The sequence below is a fragment of the Hyaena hyaena genome, unplaced genomic scaffold (genome assembly GCF_003009895.1).
Source record: "Hyaena hyaena isolate Hyena2069 unplaced genomic scaffold, ASM300989v1 scaffold_1393, whole genome shotgun sequence".
Classification (NCBI taxonomy): Eukaryota; Metazoa; Chordata; class Mammalia; order Carnivora; family Hyaenidae; genus Hyaena; species Hyaena hyaena.
The window spans coordinates 308,259-321,989 of NW_024082017.1; the positions used below are offsets into that span (position 1 = coordinate 308,259).

The following is a 13,731-nucleotide window of genomic DNA, read 5'->3' on the forward strand; positions in this document are numbered from 1 at the left end:
TGGCTCATGGTTTCAGAGACCTTGTCAGGTTCTGTGTTGACAGCTCAGAGCCTGGATCCTGCTTTGGATTCTGTGTCTCCCTCTCTCTCTCTGTTCCTCCCCTACTCACACTCTGTGTCTCTCAAAAATAAATAAACATTAAAATTTTTAAAATAAATTTAAAAAATAAAATCCCATCAGATAGGAAATCATTTATTCTGGCCCAGCCCAAAGGAAAGAGTTAATGGACCACCAACAGATGCTTAATTAAAAATTTTCTATATTGGTAGGGCCAATGATATTTTAAACAAAAGGTACATTAGTAAATTATGTCTATTAGCTATTCTGCTAACCAAGAACGTTTTTGCTATTGGGTGATGACTGTGAAGACAGCCACATTTCCACAAACTCAGAATCATGGCCTGGTGAGTAATGAAAGTAAAATATTGTCTAGTTACATTAGCCAGTGATTGATGAATCATAACTGATGACCTTTTTGTAAAAAAACTTTAGGAAAATGAAGTTTTTGAGCTACAGTCAACTTACGTCATATTTCTTTCTTTAGGTCATATTAATCAAAGCCCTTTGTATAACATAGCTAATTTTCAAGCAATTCAGATGATCCAGACAAATTCAAAGGTAGTTCAAGTCATATTTTAATACATGTATCTATCCTGAATATCATTAAGGTAGCTGACTAAAAATTTGGTTGGCTAACTGGAGATAATACTTTGACCTCTTTGGATACTGATGTCAATTCTGTGCAGTTTCAAATAAACAGCAAAGTCGGCAAAAATCTACTAACTTAAAATGCAGAGAGCTAGTGTGAATATATCCTAAGCAACTTTTAAAAAGTATTTTTAGGGGCGCCTGGGTGGCTTAGTCAGTTAAGCGTCCAACTTTTGCTTGGGTCATGATCTCGCAGTTCGTGGGTTCGAGCCCCGAGTCGGGCTATGTGCTGACTGCCAGCTCGGAGCCTGGAGCCTGTTCCGGAGTCTGTATCTCCCTCTCTCTCTGACCCTCTCCTGCTCACGCTGTCTCTCTCTCTCTCTCTCTCCTAGAAATAAATAAAAAATATTTTTTTTAAAAAAGTACTTTTATTCAGCTTTCTCTAGCGTGAAGCAAGGTTTTTTTGTGCCTGACTTATTCCCTTCTTTTTGAGGGAACAGACCAGACTTTCATCAGCTCTACTTTCTCCTTCATGCCCATTAGGTTAGCTACAATTGGTTTGCATGAAGTTCTTTGTGGTTCTGCCTACTTCAAAAACAAAACAAAACAAAAGAAAAAACTGCCTGTAACAGCAGGCTACATGGCTACTTTTTTCTTCTGTTTGGTTTGAAACCAGTCACTGCTTTCAGTTAATAGAGACAAAACTGTAGTCATTACCTCTAGGTGTTCACATTAGAATGTACATTTGTCTACCTGTAAACAGATGCAAAATAAGATGTGTGCGTAGGCGGGTGTGTATGTGTATGTACGTGTGCATGCACTTGTGTATTGGGAGTGTAGGAGGACAGAGTTGGGGAGGGAATAAAGGCCTGCAGGTAAGGAACTGCTTTGGGAGCCAGGCAAGTGATGGCTTGCTCCTGCAAATATCTAGGACCTGACTTTCAAGTAATCTCATAATGATTTTTGGTTTCCCACTCAGGAAATTAATATAATCATCTAATCCATTCCTGTCTTTTTACACACAGAGAAATCACCATTCTGTTAGAAATAGCAGGAGAGGGAAGGACCCAGAAAAGAAGCAATCATAGATCATTTAGTCTCACTAATTACCAGTTGCCCACATTAAGTTATTGACCCCATCTTCTGTTTGCCTGTGGGGAATGCAGAAATTCTTGAAGGAGCCTGCTTATTTCATGACAGACTTTTGCTCCTTCACTTCCCTGTCTAGAATACCTAACCTCTACCTTTCAAGTTCAGTCTGAGTGCTGCCTAATTCATGAAACTTTCTGTGATTCTCTAAGTTAAAAGTGATCTTTTTCTCCTGTAATAATAGTAACTAAGATTTGTTTGGTACTTTTTGTGTTCCAGGCATGATGCTCAGATCTCTGCACATAGTAACTCATTTGATTCTCAACACAAACCTTCAAGGTAGATACTCTTACTGAGTACATTTTATTGATAAGGAAATAAATTGAATAATTTTTACAAAGTCATGCAGCTAGACACTTGTGAGTCAGAAATGGAATCAGTCTGGCTCCAGACTTGTTCCTTAGCCTATGCATTAGCATGACATAACTTTACATTATAGTTACTGCTATAGATAGCTTATTTAATAAGCCATAGGTCTCATGTAGATAGAAACTGCACTTTCTAAATCTACCTATCCTCCATGCATCTAGAAGACTGTTCTGTATGTGTTAGGTATATAATAAATGTTTACTAACCAAATCTGTACAAACCAGGATAGGGAGAGGTATTAATCAAGTAAAGGAGAAATAATTTTTCCCTTAATAAATAAAAGTGCTGGCACAGAGAGCATTAGACAAGATGGCAAATTGGACAAAGGTGGTAGCAAAGGAAATAAGAAAACGGAATTGATTCAAGGACTACTGATAAGGGGAACAGATGAGATTAAATAAATCTTTAATTATAAAGCTTTTTAACAATCTCCTCCACCATGGTGGCAGATCTCTAAACTAAGGGACGTGCCCAGTGTTTTTATCTATCTCATTTGCATTGGTATGAGTTCCAGGAAGACAAGTAAAATGCAGAGACAGCTCCATAGTATCAGACATAAGAGATGAGACAGCCCATTCTTTAGCTTGTATTGTATTTTCAGATTTCTAGCCTTGTAGGAGGGAAAATCAGATAGGCCAACATTCAGATATAGATAAAATGGACACACAGAAATTAGTTAAATCATAACTCATCTTGACATGTTTTCATTAGCCCCAAGAAAATATAATTTTCTCCTGACCAGAAGAAATGTGCTGATCAACTTTTCTTAGGTAAATTCTGTTTATTATTATCTGACTTATTCCTACTGGTTGGACTTCAAAATACTTAAGAAAGAAAAGACTTAGTTAATAATGCCTTTTTAAAAGTTATTCAAGCATGTATTTTTTCTATAACTTGCACAATCATATTTTCTATGTATTAACATCATATTTAAGAAATCCCATGACAACTTAATGTAATTTATGCAACTTAAACTCCAATAAAATGTGTGATTCACACTGATCTGTAGTATTTGACCTTAGAATATTTGCTTCAAAATGTATGATTTTAAATTGCTATTCATTTAATTTATAGAAAGGATTTATAGTTTGTTAATTTGCTTAGTGAGTATTTATGAGATATTTATTAACAGAACAACACATGTCTAGGTGCTTTAGAGCTTCTTCAATGGCACACAAAAAATAACTGTTTGTGTTACATATCAGTGCAAACAAAAGTGACAGTGGAGGTGACAGTCTCAGGGACTCTGGCTGTTCCAGGCCCAGACTGGCCCCCTTTGGTTGGGCTATTAACATTTCACCACACCTTTAACCTGTTCACTAAATAAGTGGCACATAGTATGGAAGTTCTTTTGTAGAAGAAGCTCTTTTTATGAGTAAAATATTGTATCTTCCTTTAAAGAGATTATAATCTGTCTGTAGATACACATACCTATATATTTGTAATGCAGAAACAGAGATTCAATGAAAAACAAAAAATTGTATGAAGTTAGATGAAGATGAAGATGGGACGGGGGAGACTTCAAAGAAGGTGCTTTGGGGGTTTGACCTTGAATAATAAGTGTAATTAGCAGAGAAAGCAGAACATTTTCTAGTAAGATGTAAGAGCATAGCTGTAGGTGAGTTTGAAAAAGTAAGTAGCAGATACAGATAGCTGGAGCATAGGGTGAGTATAGATCTGACAGTTAGGGCCATATGACTTTTCAGATCCTCTGGCGATGGATGAACATACTATGACCTCCGCCCCCCCCATCACTGACTTGGCCATTCGGCATGCTGTGGCCAGTAGAAGGCAGACAGAGTGATACTATGTAGGTTTGGCACAAAGCACTAAGGAGCACTGCAATAGCATCTTCTACTTGTTTCACTTGCCCTCTTGTCATCTAATATGAAAAGAATATGCTTCAGGTAACCTGTATTTCTAAATGAAAATATATGGAATAGAAATGAACCATGACAGAAGCCTAGGTTCCACCTTGTCTTAGCTAAGTACTGCCTATATCCAACCCACAGAGCTGTAAATGTGAAAATATTTGTTGTTTTGATGCCATTGAGGTTTTTGAGGTTTTGTAACATTATTGTACAAAAACGTATAAATACAGAAATTGGTACTAGAAATAGGGTTCTTCTGTAACTAAAACATGTATACTGATTTTCAAACCAGATGGCAAAAACCTATAATTTTTTTAGGAAAATGGTGACTCATGTTACATGGTGGTAAATCATTTTGTCAAACAGTTTGTCTGCAATAGCCTAGAGAATGAAAAAAGTACCTAATAAACTTGTGGAAAAGGCAAGGTGGTTTTGTGGCAGAAATGATAGCACAAGCTGGTTTTTGCTAACTAGAATTGATAAGAGGCACTATAAAAGAGAGATGTGCTCAGACAGTGGTGTTTTTCCAAGCAGAATTGAAGAGAATTATTTAGAGCCCAGTAATCTGTGATTGCAAACTAAAATTCTTTCCATTGAAGATGTCTTGGCCATTAAGGCATGTTCCCAGGGGAAGAACCTTATATACTAACTATTCTTCAGGGACAGTTGCATCAAATTCACATAGTGAGCTCACCCATATAAACCAAACTCATATTTTTTTTTGTCTCCTCTGTCAGCTGATATTAAGGGACTGTGCTGATAGTGTAGATATGATCTGATGAAAAGATATAGGTGCAATACTAATAGATGATATGGAGTCTAGTCTATCTGCTTGAGCATGCCCTCTGAACTTGCTTGTGCCTGATAACAAAGGCATTACTTTTATTTTGATTGATTGCTTGGCACTTACCTCACTCTCTAGTTTGTTGAGTCTGACAGAATCCAGCTCATCATGGGTGCTCTGGTCACATGGTCACTTGATGTGTTCTAGGCAGTCATTCATTCTATCATTTTCAAGGCCTGGTAGCTGCAGAGAGTGAGGCCTTGCTTTAGAAATTCAGAGGGATCAGGACACCTGCATGACTCAGTCAGTTAAGTGTCCAACCTTGGATCAGGTCATGATCTCATAGTTTGTTAAGCTGAGCCCTACACACCAGGCTCTGGACTAACAGCTCAGAGCCTGGATACTGCCTTGGATTCTATCTCCCTCTCTGCCTCTCCCCTCTTTGTTCTCTCCCTCTTTCAAAATAAAAAAATAAACATTAAAAAATTAAATAATAAATAAATATCCTAAGAAACTCAGGAGGGTCTCTATTTTGATTCTCATACCAGAGCTTGCCTTTACCTCCACACATTGTCTTTTCCCATTGTAGCTATCTCTGTAAATGTAAATGTAAATGCAAATCATTTTTTCTCCCACACCAATATGAGCAACTTCTGGTTTTTTTTCTGATAAAGATAGAAAAGAATATATTTTACTGATGAATGATTGTATAATATACATGCAATATACATGTAGTAACCTGAGATCATGTTAATCTTCCCTAGAAAAAATATCACATCTTGCCCAGCAGCTGTAAATGGGATTACCGCTAGTTTGAGTTTGTGATAATCTATTATCATTCTCCAGAATTTGTCTGTTTATTGCAGGGACCAGAGTGGTGTGTTAAATGGGGGATAGGAAAGGAGTCCTGCACTTTTGGCCTTTTAGGGTGGCATTAATTTCTGCTGTTCTCCACAGATCACTACCATAGGTCCTACACCATAAACCAAGGAATAAATATGGGGGTTCTACCATTTACCAAGAATATCCATTCTAATTATTGCTGATAAAAAAAATGACCATAAGTATCTCTGTGGACCCACTGCAAGACAGATCTGGATTAGGCCTCCATTTATTGTCTGTCTACATATGGCCCCAGACTAATAAGATGTCTGTAATGACTATTATGGCCTCTAGGGATCACTGTCAATTCAGACACTACATACTAGTCCCAGAAGTGCTTGAGTATATCACTTCCCCTAGCATAAGAGTACTCTAGTAAATGTTTAGATAGGTCATTTAGGAAGGACTGGAAGAAACTGTATATACGTGTTGAAATTTCATGATCCTTTCCTCTTGGGGACCTGGCCTCCCCTTCAATCAGTAGGTTCCAGTCTGAAAAATGGTTCATTTTTGGAAACTGAACAAGATATTGTAACATTTTCTCAGGGATGGCTGCTCTCAGCCACCTGAGAATCCATCCTTGATTTCTTTTGATTGTGTAGGTTGAGTAACATTCTTGTTGGTTACCCATCTTGCACCTATGGTTGGCATGTTCTGTTAACCATCTCCATAAATTTCTGAAGTTCAGATCCCACTGGTTACTACCCCAACTTCGACACTACTTAAAGTAAATGTACCAACTTTGCTTCTGATATTTAAATGATACCACTTGGCCTCTATTGTTTTATGATTTTGCCATCCTCTTTGCTCTTAGGGAACAATATTCTATAATAGTGTCTCTTAATGTTATCCCAGGTAGTCATCTCTCAATTTCTCAAAAATGCTCACCAATGAATTCCATATTGCTTGGGCAAATAGAGTATCCTTTGGAGTCTCCTGTGAAACATAGATGACTGATGGGGATTTTGGCCTTGTGTGACAAAATCTACTTTTGCATGCTTGCTTCTTTGAGCTTTTTGATCCCTTCTCCTACCATCTTCATAGAAGTTCTAGAATGTCTATTTCACTTGCTGTAGGCTATCACTTTTCTAAGCTTCTAAGAGACATTATAGAAGCATGCTAACTTACCTCTTGCCAATTATTAAACCTTCATAAAAACTTTTAGTGTAAGGTGTGCATCAGGAAAGGAAAGGGGAAAATAGTTATAGATTGTTTTAAAATATCAGCTAGGAGAATTGTTTTTAATGTCAGAAGAATCTATAATCTTGCCAAATACTAATTATAAATTGTACCAACATTTTTAGAAACAATGCATTTGAATTTTTTTGATGCACTTGAGAACATTTTTCCTTAGCCTGGGCAAATTTCACATCCATGTGTATCAAGTATTCAAATCTTGGCAGTGTTTTTCTGAGTACTCTTCTGATATCTTTCACCAGGAAATGTATGTGAATTTTTTTCTTTAACAATAATGCTTTATTTATATAACTCTATAACCTTTTCAATTAGTCAACTTTTCATCTATTTCACATTACTCATAACCTGCCCTGCCCTGTGGTTTCACTCTGCTTCTTCCTTATTCCTTTCCTTCTGTACTCAAACTTGGCATCATGGTCCATAATTTCAATTCTATACTTCCTGGCCTCTTATTTTCCTTTACTCCCTGATCCCATTACTGAATCTATATTGCCAATTCTAAATTCTAGATAAACACTTTCTTCTATTTATCTCCCTATTTTTAAAAAATTCTATTGAATATTTCTGGCACTAATTACACAATAATATTTATGGTCTTCTATAAAATCATATCGTCAATCTGACTCAGTCTAGCCATCAGTGCTATTCACCAATCCTTTTACTCACTTCCATTTCACTTTTTGTTTTTAACCTCCACTATGACCATTTTTAACTTGTTTCATTCTACTGGATCTTCCAGCATGTCACCAACCCATTTGCTTTTTACTGACAAACTTAATCCTCCTTACTGAGAATGTGGTAGGCATTCCACACATTTTCTCCTAACTTCCTCTTACCTCAAAATTTCTTCAGAATTCAATCAACTGTGCTTTTCTAACATGCCCAGATATCCTTTTTCATACAAACAAAACCCATATGAACAAAGACTTGTACAAATATGTGTAGACAATGTCATTAACACATGATAAAGTTAAACAGCAAAACTATCCATTGCTGTCTCTGTGTCTGCTGAATGGAGGGAGAATGTGTTTGTCTTGGGCTCGGTATAGAAGTTAAACTTGTAGCAAAAAGCAAATAGGAAAATACAAAAAGAATTAGAAAACAAGACAAATACAAAAAGTACAAAACAAACAACAACAACAACAAAGCAAGTATAATAAAGACTTTGCTTCAGCTCAGAAAACACAGAGGCAATCAGCCCTAGAGGACAGAGTGCTCCGAACAGATAAATGAGCAAAGTAAAGCAACTGAAAAAAAAAAAAAAGAGACACTTGTCAATCATGGAAAATATTTAAAAAGTGGCAAACTGTTTTGTTTTAGAAGTTTAGTTTTACTTTAAATTATTAGACTAAAAAAGTACATGAATTTACTGACAAATTCAAACATGATATTATATTGGGTTGTGGAGTCAAGTATATTGAGGAAAAATAATACCTTGTTACAAGAACTTGAGATAAAAATTACCTGCAGTTAATAACAAAGAGGATATATTTTTTTCCAAGAAGAAAAAATGATTTTTTCAGTATAGATCAGTGTTGGTCATAATGGAAAATGTTTTGGATTGGAATTGGATGTATCAGTATGAACCTGTGCTCAGTATCTATACATTATCCTATATCTATATTACTATCTGTACTTGTTGATATAGACATCTATTTCCTGGGAGTACATATGTATATATCTCATTTTTGGTTTCTAAATATTATTATTTAGAAATGTTATTTTCCCCTAAAGAAACTGGGGTTTCTTTGAGAATAAGTTAACTTGAGAGCTATGCCAGGGAGAATGAAAAATGAGCTTAGAATATTTTCAAGAGCCAGAAAATAACGATGGAGACATATCCAAACAATAGAGTAACCAGTTGGAAGGGACTTCTATTGGGAATTCAAAGATGAATATATATAATGAAGGCAATAAATTATGACTCATCAAATAAAAGAAAAACCCATGACTCCATATTGATGTAAATGAATAAATAAACATTGAGAGAAAAATGATAGTTCTATTTTTATACCAGAATGCCAACAAATAAGTAAAACATGAATAAAGTGATTAGAAAATCATCAATGGATGCTAAAACTAGAGGATCAAAATCTAATGAGAAACAGGATATTTATACAGTTCTCAAAGTATCTTCACAGAAGTTACTTGTGAATTACAAAACGAAAATCATAATTGTACAGAAAAAACTGGCAGCTATACTTTCACTGAGTGATCAAAGCTAACATTCACAAAACTGCAACAAACTGACATCATGTGTCTCAAGATTATATGCCCTGAGGAGGACATATCTCTTCAGAGGTATTTCCTGTATAAAATGTGTAACCAGAACTTAATCAAGAAGAAACATCAGACAAACTCATATTGAGAGATATTTTACAAAACAACTAACTTATGCTCAAAAAAATGTCAATGTCAGAAAATACTAAAAGGGAAAAAAGAAAAGAAAGAAAGAAAAAGGAAAAAAAGGCTGAATACTTGCTTCTGATAAAAATAAAGTAAGATATAACAATGAAATGCAGTGTATGGTGCTGGATTGGATCCTACATTATTAAGACAGAAAAGTTATAAGATCTTATTAGGACAACTGATGCAATTTGAATACAAACCATGGATTAGATAAGAATATTGAACTAATGTTAAATTCTCAGGCTTTGATCATTGTGTTCTGGTTATATAAAAGAATATCTTTAAAAATATATTTGTTTTTAAGAAATACACACAGATATCTTTAGTAAGAAAGGACCACAGTATCTTTAATGTATTCAAGCAGCTTAGGAGTGGGGAGGGAAGTACATATATACAAAGAGAATAAGAGAGAAAGAGAGTGGGAAAGGAAAAGGAAGAGAATGAGGAAGTAAATGATGCAAAATGTAACTAACTGGTGAATCTGAGTAAAAAGTATATGGAAATTCTGTGTATTCTTGCAACTTTTCTCTATGTTTGAAGTTATACCAAAATAAACATTGCTAAAACAATACCACTGCTTAAAGGAGCAGATCCAATAAATGAAACTGTTCATAAAAGCTCTGCTTTAACAATATTCATTTTTGGTGGGAAGTGTTAGGTCATAGGGATAGGTAAAAAGATAGATAGACCAGTAGGCTGACTATTAAGATATGTTCTGGCTAAGAATCATGGACTTTGGCAATATTTTGGATTTTAGTCAATCAGTGTGAAAGTGCTTTATTAAGTATTTTGTGTGCATAGATACATATGATGTCTGTTTCCGTATTTTCCAAGTGAGAACTTGACTAGATTAGTACTCACCCATCTCTTTTGGCTTATATAAGATATTCTTATTTTCCTTCGCAGCAATGCATAATCTTTTGAAAATTCTTATAAATTTAAAAAAAGCTTGTTTAATAGATGACTCCACCTAAATGTTTAATTTTATTTTTTATTTTATGTTTTTAAGAAAGAGAGAGAGAGCGAGAGTGAGAGAGAGAGAGAGAATCAGCACAGAGCCCAATGTGGGGCTTGATCCCACAACCCTGGGATCATGACCTAAGCTGAAATCAAGAGCTACCCAGGTGTCCCTAAATGTTTCATTTTAAATCTATATTTGTATTTTATTTACTTATGATATTTGGTAATATTATGAATGCAAATTTCTTGTCACGTACAACATATTAACAAAATGTGTACACTCTTAATTTTAATGTTGTGAGAAAATGTATGATCTGTGAAGAAATAAATTCAAAAATGACATTATGTTGTCTTTGGCTATAGGAAATCACATGTGAAAAATGTAGATTTGTGTTTAACTATTGTATGTGTTAAGGTGTTTTAAAAAAGCTGATATGAGGGGCGCCTGGGTGGCTCAGTCAGTTAAGCGTCTGATTTCAGCTCAGGTCATGATCTCATGGTTAGTGGCTTTGAGCCCTGCATGGGGCTGGCTCTGTTTTAACAGCCAGCTCAGAGCCTGGAGCCTGTTTCAGATTCTGTATCTCCCTCTCTCTCTCTGACCCTCCTTTGCTCATGCTCTGTCTCTTTCTCTCTCTCTCTCAGAAATAAATAAAACATTAAAAAATTTATTTTAAAAAGCTGATATGATATTAGGAATTTCTATTCTTAATTTTTTTTTTAAAGTTTCTAAAAATCAGAAAAGTTAGTTTTGTAATGTTTGACTTTTCCTTCAAGTTGAGGAAAAAAGTAAATGGCTTTTAAGTTATTATTCGCAGATATGTCTCTGGGTGTGAAAAAAACCATTTAGATTCAATTCTCCACCAATTATTCCTTTTCAAAAACTGATTTTGGAACAATAAGACCATAAAATAAGGTCCTAGGTAAAAATTTTTAATAGATGAATGAAACTTAATGATCCAATGAAAGTAGCCTTGAGGGAAATTTGTAACATTATTATTTGGAGGGCACCTGGGTGGCTCAGTAAACTGAGCATCCAACTCTTGATTTTGGCTCAGGTCATGAGCTCATAGTTCATGAGATCAAGTCCCACGATGGGCTCTGTGCTGAGATTCTCTCTCCCTCTTTCTCTGCTCCTCCTCCTCTTTCTCTCTCTCTCAAAGTAAATAAATAAACTTTTAAAAAAAACATTATTTTTTAATGCTCCCCATTAGGTTATATTTTAACATTAGTGCTCCTCAAGCTTCCTGTCTTTATTCAGTGGTCCATTAAAAGTATGAATAAAACAGCATATGACCATGAATAAAGATAATTTAAAATAATCTAATGACCCAAGCCACCATGCTGAGAAATTCAGCTGAAGGGTAACCTGAAGGTGAGGCCAGTCATGCACACATTCAAGTGACTAACACTTGAGCCTCTCGCTTGATATTTATTCAGGGCTCTAACTGTTCCCTTTTATATAATTTAAACCACTGTTTTACTTACTAATCCCAGAGTAGAAAGGATAGGGTACCTTCGTGGACTATACCCATGTGCTGCCAATGGGAAGTTCTAAGTAGTGAGCTCAGATATCTTCTAGTTCTTTCAGTGGCTCCAGCCTGGAAATTTATAAATGCATTGGGCTAACTAGCTAAAATAAAGCCCAAATAATCAAAGGGCAAGGAGAGAAAAAGGAGACAAACAATAGTTCTTAGTTAAAGCAGAATAATTAAAGGAACAATAAAAAATTGAAGTAGTTAGGAATACAACATAAACATGGAATAGACATGTGCTGCATTATTACATTTTTAAAAAATCAGTTCCAAGGATGGATGTTCTTTTCCCAATTAAAAAAAAAAGTATAACCATTCTTGTGAAAAACAGCACAGAAATTTCCAAAGGAAAAACAAAACAAAATCAACCATAACCTCATACAGAGAGAACTGCTTTTAAGATTCTGGTTTAGGTTTCAGTATTTTTTCAAAATGAATACCACAGTGAACACACACACACACATACACACACACACATACACACACACACATACACACACACACACACACACACACTCATACATATGCACACTTCACACCATGATAGAGAGGCAGCTTAGGGTAGTGGTTAATAATCTCAAAGACAGACTGCTTGGATCTGAATCCTGGCTCTGACACTTACAAGCTATGTGTCCTTGCACACATTACTTGACTTCTCTGTGCTTTAATTCCACATCTTTAAAGTTGTGATAATATTATTGATATCACAAATTTTTATGAGAATTAAATGGATTGACATTTGTGAAAATTCTAGAGAGGGCCTACAATATAAAAATTATATACAATGTTTATGTTTTTATTATTATCTCCAATTATATATAGTTTTACAAAAAATGGTATCATAATGTATATATAATAGTAGATCTTGTGTTTTTCCAATCTGGTCATAGCCCTTTAAGAAAACTGCTTCTCCATGCTTTCCTTTTATGTTGGGGCCTTTGAGAGGGTCCCATAAATATCAATAAATAGCAGATTCCCCCATCCTAATATGAGTCAGTTGAAAATCAAGATAGAGAAGTATAACATACAAAGTCCAAAACATCACTTTTAGCACTTACCAAGCTGGTATGAGGGAATGTGGCTTACTTCTGTTGGCATACTTTCTTATAGTTGACCTCCAAATAAACAGGCTTTCCCAAATAGTCTTTGGGTCATATCAGCCATCTTACATGGAGTATATGAGTTTACGGAGAGAGGAAAGGTGTGCGAGGCTAATTGAATTTTATCCGCATAGAAGGAAATAGAATAAGGAATAATAACAATATTCGGTTTTTTTTCTCTTTTTCTTCTTACACCATGGAAAGGTTTATTTCTGACTTTGTACTTTTAAAAATCTGGTTGTTGAAGCATTCTGACAAAAAAAGCTGGCTATACCTTTCTCTGCGAAGATTTGGTGACTGCAACTGTGTTTATATGATGTACAATTAATTGACTGAGGTATGAATCAGTTGAATATCAGTTCATTTGATGACAAAGTCTCATGTCTTACTGGGTATTACATTGAGATTGCTATGTCTATATATGTAATGTCGAGAGCTGGCCAATTATGGAACTAGTTTAATCTCCTGAATCTATTACTGAGAATTAAAAAGGCATTGGGGGGCACCTGGGTGGCTCAGTCAGTTAAGCATCTGACTCTTGATTTTGGCTCAGGTCATGACCTCATCGTTTGTTAGTTCAAGCCCCACAATTCTGGATATAGGTTATTCTTGCTTATGCTCCTGGAAATCAGAAGCAAAACTTAAACTATTTCCCACGGTTGATATGAAGTAACCACTGACCAATTCACTATCATTTAAGAAAATTCTGATATTCTCGGGGCACCTGGGTGGCTCAGTCAGTTAAGCATCTGACTTCAGCTTAGGTCATGAACTCACGGTTCCTGAGTTCAAGCCCACGTTGCATCCGGTTCTGTGCTGACAGTTCAGAG

General features: G+C 35.4%; 2 protein-coding genes across 10 annotated transcripts in view; one reads left to right on the top strand and one right to left on the bottom strand.

Moving 5' to 3' along the window:
• The window catches only part of SLCO1A2 (solute carrier organic anion transporter family member 1A2), a 117,675-nt gene that overhangs the window by 50,751 nt on the left and 53,193 nt on the right, over positions 1-13,731 (top strand). For 4 of the 8 annotated variants that reach the window (XM_039223591.1, XM_039223595.1, XM_039223593.1 and 1 more), the window contains exon 2: positions 2,017-2,076. The gene's annotated coding sequence lies outside the window, so the exon portion shown is untranslated. Of the gene's footprint in view, positions 1-1,997; positions 2,077-13,731 lie in introns of those variants that run through there. The other 4 variants (XM_039223590.1, XM_039223597.1, XM_039223599.1 and 1 more) reach the window with 2 other exon arrangements.
• LOC120225388 (islet amyloid polypeptide) overlaps positions 1-13,731 on the bottom strand; it is a 52,347-nt gene that overhangs the window by 35,435 nt on the left and 3,181 nt on the right. For both annotated transcript variants that reach the window (XM_039223602.1, XM_039223603.1), the window contains one exon: positions 4,948-5,064. The gene's annotated coding sequence lies outside the window, so the exon portion shown is untranslated. The remainder of the gene's footprint in view (positions 1-4,947; positions 5,065-13,731) is intronic.